We start from the raw sequence: 6000 nt of genomic DNA, 5'->3' as shown, positions 1-6000 counted from the left end.
GGGTGATTTATAAGAAAACCAACTTGATCACAAACTCAACATAGCGGTCAGGTGACAACCAGGTAATACTTCCGAGAAGATCTTCGGAAAATCATGAACCACCATATGTCACTAAGCTCGAGAACAATCTTGCTTCTCAGGTAAGACGATATGATCAAATAAGCAAGGATTGGCACTATCCTAACTCATTGATCGAAAAGTGCACTGGAAATAAGGCTAGGTAGCACGATCAACCTTAGGGTGATGATTCAAAAATCAACACGCTAAGAATGAGGTTATTGTCCATTTAACTACCAAGCAACAGAGTTGCTAGGAGTATAGATTTCATGCATCACGATTCACTTGTCGGCGTTCCGGTTACAATAACACGGGGACCGAGGAATGAATAATGATGGCAAGAAGTATCACTGTATCAAGAGTTCATAGGATGGTGTGCAATTTCCATGACATTCTTGATATAAAGATGGTAATACTCCAAGGTAGAACAGAATCAAAAGCTGGATTGGCATTTGATTTGCAGATTACAACTACTTTGACCCAATCCTGGATATGGATGAGGTACTGGAGTTTGTTTCTCCTAGTCATTCTGGAATAGAATGGCTTGACGAACCACAAGAGTAATAGGCATCGATAACACGAGTGCACGACTACTCCTGACTACAAATTGATAGACGGTGGTCAGAAAACAACTAATGAGGGACAACTCAAAGAACATATGATTTTATGAGTTATGGATGCATGGATTAGCATGTTATTTCTTCTGGATAACCCTTGCAGAAAGGTTGAACTGGCAGAGTCACAATATAGAATGGAGAACTCATCGAGAGCACTCCTGTTGTGATCTTTTGGTTCAAGAGAACTCCTGCCATATTTGTTCATGGTATTGGAAGAACGATGTACCACGGACCTCGAGGACTGTCGCAAAGGTTACTAATATCCTAAAGGAACTAGCAAACACTATCAACACGAGGTAAGTAGAGTGAATCTCGGGTTCAAAAACCCAGGAATAGAATGCCTACTAAGTAAGTGGCATCACGGGATGCTTCCGAGAATGATGGCCAGAATCATCACACTGGGACACAAACATGGCTAGATTACTAGGTAATCTTCTAAGACACCTAGGGTCATAATAATAACTCCAACATATATGTCGAGGCAACAGAGTACCTCAACTCGGCGATTAGTGTGGTTAATCTGGCCCAAAGAGACATCAGGAACGGAAAGAAAGGAGTTGCACATGCATCAGACTATTTAGAAATCTAGGATGACTCGGACAGCATAATGGCTGTAAATGCTCAGAAAGATTTGAGACATCCTGCAAAATGGTGGCATAACCACTCAACATCACAATATCAAGGTTCTGAGGCCAGCTATGAACATACGGAAGTAGTAGAAACTGAATTGAGACTTGAATCCATCAATCCTATAAGTCTACGGATTAGTAACACGTGATCCTGATAGAAAGATGAGAAGCCTAGTTCTTAAACCTCGTCGAAAAAAAGAGGTTGACTCAAATCAGAAGGGCATAAGGTAAAGAAGTAAAAAGAGCCTTACGTTCCCTTCCACAATAAATTCCCTTACATAACTAAAGAATTTCTAGACTCAACTTCGACCAGTTTGGCTTGGTAATCCTACAGGCAGTCAGGCTCTGATACCAAAGCTGTCAGGACCCCGATCCTAAGTCACACCAATCTAGCATGTAACGCATCATATCACTTTGTGGCCTCACGCACGGTATTCCCACGGGTGCCACCTTACCTGGCCCAGGACCGTTTGCGCCTTTTGGCTCACGTATATGATAGTGTCGCTAGCATCCATATGACAAAGAACCCGGGCCGACATGACTAGTCGTGAACCCAAAGTGGCACTAATTTACGGGGAGAGGCATACATGAAACAACATCGAGCATGTCGGTCAGCAGCTTGTGAATCGGGGCTGTAGCAACTGGCTAAAAGGACTTCGGGAACCCGGGCTGTAGCAGGCTAACAGGACTCCGGATGTCATCGCGTGACATTTCCCCGAAGGGACACACACAGGAACGAAGTGTTTCACATGCCGGCCAGTCTAGGTGTTCCGGAGCAGTAGTGCTGGGCTAGCAGGACTCCGGTTAACTGGGCTGTAGCGGACTACCAAGGCTCAGTGGAAGCACCAGACTACATTTCCCCATAAGAGAGGCTACCAAGGATAAACAACTAGGTTGTCGGATCCCACACATACCAAGCATTTCAATCATACACACAATATGCTCGATATGTGCAAATACAACATGGCATCACAACAAGACTCTACGACTCAGAGTATTTATTCATTAGGCTCCGAGGAGCCAAGTATTGCAAACAAGGGTCTCATGACCCAACATACAGAGCATACAAGCAACAAGCACATGCAGAAGCTTAACTTGTCTGAGTACAGACAACTACAAATGAAAAAGGCTGAGAAGCCTAACTATCTACAAGATCCTGTTGAGGGCACAAGATCGTAGCTGAGGTAACAAGCTAAACGTCGAAGTCCACGCGGAACTACTAGCGAGGCTGACGTCTCTCTGCAAAACATAAATTAAGCAAACGTGAGTACAAATGTACCCAGCAAGACTTACATCAGAACTAACTACATACGCATCGGTATCAATAAAGGGGTGATGGAGTTTGACTGCAGCAAGCCAGCTTTGACTCGGTGGCTATCCTGAGCTACAACTGCAAATAACTCTTTTGAGGTGGCGCACACGAGTCCACATATTCACCATATCAATACACCACTATGGATCCGCTCCTGTCTCCCTACGAGAACGCCATCCATAGCACTCACGCTTATCTTGCACATTTTAGAGTATCCACTTTCACTTGTCTATGAACTATACAGGCAACCCAGAAGTCCTTTACCACGGACACTGCTATTCGAATAGATCATTTATAACCCTGCAGGGGTGTACTTCACACACGCTCTCGTCACTTACCACCATGTACACGTCGTGTATCTCAGCAACCTTCAAGCGGAAGCCTGGCGAGGGAGTCGGCCACGACCTGACTAACCACACAAGTCTCTAGTCCAGGTTTATCGCCTATTCGGGTTCCATCCGCGAGGAGATCCGGCATGGGTTTCGCTCACAGCCCCAAACGATGTGTGCAGGGTTCCCGAGACACCAAACGGGCACCCGGTACCCCGGGCCACGGTGTATCTACCGCATCATAGCCCACCCCTAGGGTCAGCGCTATGCACGACCTCCAACACATATCCTACAAACACCAGAAACTAGTTGCAACTCCTGGACAGAGATCAAGGTGATTAATAAGTCGAGAGAGTCAATTAAGGATCCCAATGTGTGGTAGTAGTTGTTCATGGATCGCAAACACAGAACTTAGTTCCTGAGGACGGTTTCAATGAGACAACCCACCATGTAGTCCTACATGGCCTCACACCGCTACCTTTACCAAATCGTGTTCACACACTTAGCTCTCAACAGTAGGACATGTTCACCACATTTCAATTCATCCCCGATGAATCAGACCTGACTCAACTCTAAGCAGTAGCAGGCAAGACAAACAAGCATGAATGAGTAGGCACATCAGGGCTCAAACAATTCCTACTCATGCTAGTGGGTTTCATCTATTTACTGTGGCAATGACAGGTCATGCAGAGGAAAGGGGTTAAACTACCGCAGCATGTAACAGTTGAATCGTTGTTGTCCTAATGCAATAAAAGAGAGCAGGAGCGAGAGAGTGGGATTGTATCGGAATGAACAAGGGGGGTTTTGCTTGCCTGGCACTTCTGAAGATAGTATAGCTTTTCATTGGTGTCATCGAACTCATCGTCGGAACATACGTCCACCGAGGGGGAACAACACCGGCAAACAGAGAAGGAACACAATCAACACAATGTGACAATATGATGCATGAATGTGACATGGCAACATGATGTGATTTGAGCTAATGCAGCTAGCAACATAAGGGTTTGAGTTGAATTGAACCAAAGGTTCAAATTCAAACTATGAATTTCCAAAGTGCGTTAACATGTTTTGATTTAAACAGCAAGGTTAAGTTGTTTAAACATGCATGAAACCAGTACAGATGGATAGATTAGATTTTTCTAATCATTTTTCATATATAAATTATTTCTTTTGGAGTTACGGTCGAATTTCTATGAATTTTTGAAGCGTTGCTAGTTTTCTGGAATTTCCTGGATAATTTTTAATCCAGAAAATGATTAATGACGTTAGCACTGCGCCAGGGTGATGTCAGTAGGTCAACTGGGTCGCCCATGGTCAAACCTGACCAGCGGGGTCCACTGGCCAGTGACAAAGTGTTGGTTAGTGTCGCTGACAGGCGGGGTCCGGTCAACAGACACGTGAGCAAGTCAATACTGACGTGTGGGGTCGGTCCACGTGTGACGTGGCCTGGTCAAACTGACCTGTGGGGCCCGTGGAGGTTAGTTTAATCTAAACAGATACAAAAGCCGGGTTAATTAGGGCATGGGGCCCATCTGTCATTGACCTAGGGTTGGACTAATAGCGTAATTTACTAAACTAATCTGCCACGTCAGCGTCGCCGGAGCCTGGCCGGCGGCGACCAAAACAACGGCGGCGCGGCTCGGAAACGTGCTACGGGTGGCGGATGGATGCGCGGAGACCACCGGGACGTAGCCCGTGCTCTCCCGCATCCAGAGGGGCAGGTGGGTGGCCGCGGGGGCGCCGGAGCGGAGCTCGTGGCGACGGCCGGAGCTCGGGCAACAGTGGGTTAGGTGCTACGGAGCTCGGGAGGGGAAACGGTTAGTGGCTATGGGATCGTGGAGGGATGCTGAGCACATTGATGTGCTCGCCCGCGAGCTACAGCGTCTGAAACGACGGCGGCGACATGGCTGTGCGGCGGCGAGCTTCGGGCACGGTGGCGCTAGCGCTAGAGGACGTGCGGGGTGACGGTGATATGGGCAAAACGAAGAGGGGCTCACCCCGCGTCATTTGGAGGCGTCAGAGAGCTCGGGGGAGGCCGGACAGCGACGTGGCGTTGCCGGCGATCTCGGGCGCTGGAGGTTGAAGACGACGGTGATGGCGGCGTTGCAGGGGCTCCCGCGGTGCGTTGCTCGGCGAGGAGAAAGAGGTGGTCGAGACGGAGCTCGTGGTCAGCTCCAGGGGGCGAGGGAGAGGCGATAGCCATGGCTACGGTGAGCGACGGCGACGGTGGCGCTCGGGTGGGGCGGTGCAGAGGTGAGGGAGAGAACAGGGGATCGAGCGAGCGAGTCAGACGGATTGGGACGGCACTGAGGAGGGGATTCACGGCGTCGCGCTGTCCTCGGACGCAGGCAGGCAGCCTGGTGGTGTGGCGCTCGCGCGCGCCCGTGCGTTGTCTCTGCCTCTGCCTACTAGCAGAGGTGGGAGACGACTGGCAACGGCCAGGTGGGCTAGGCCGGCTCCTGGGCCGCACAGGTAAGTGGCCCAGGTACTATCTCTCTCTCTCTCTCTGTTGTTTTCTATTAAACTCTGTTTTCTATTTTCTGCAATCTATTTTGGCTTTAATAAAATACTAAAGCATTTTGTAAAATCCTAAAATAATTTGTGGACACTTTATGAATTATTTCAGTGGCCCACATTTAGTTTCAGAATTATTTGAGCATTTAAAATAGTTATAGCAAGTAAATGCTCAAATTCAAATACACTAAGATTTAATTCAAAAATCTAGAAATGTCCTAGAATTATGTGCATAATCTTTGGCAGAGATTTTCACCTTTATCAAAAATCATGAACTTTTCTAAGGAGCATTTTGGGTTTATTGAAAATATTTTTAATTGAACCTAGTTGAATTCATTAGGTGCTAGGGTTTGAACATCCCCAATTCAAATTCTTTTGAATTTAGACATGATGCATGGATGCAGATGCAACTATTTCACTCAGGTATTCCAGGGCTGTGACGGTGGGATCCCTTCCCGCCTTCGATGCGTTGTCGTTGGTGGTGAGGAAGAGGACCGAGGCCACTATAAATATAGCTTAGCCACCACCATACGAGGGGATCA

This window comes from Aegilops tauschii, chromosome 5 (assembly GCF_002575655.3).
Source record: "Aegilops tauschii subsp. strangulata cultivar AL8/78 chromosome 5, Aet v6.0, whole genome shotgun sequence".
In the NCBI taxonomy this organism is placed as follows: domain Eukaryota; kingdom Viridiplantae; phylum Streptophyta; class Magnoliopsida; order Poales; family Poaceae; genus Aegilops; species Aegilops tauschii.
This window is presented reverse-complemented; position numbering follows the sequence as displayed.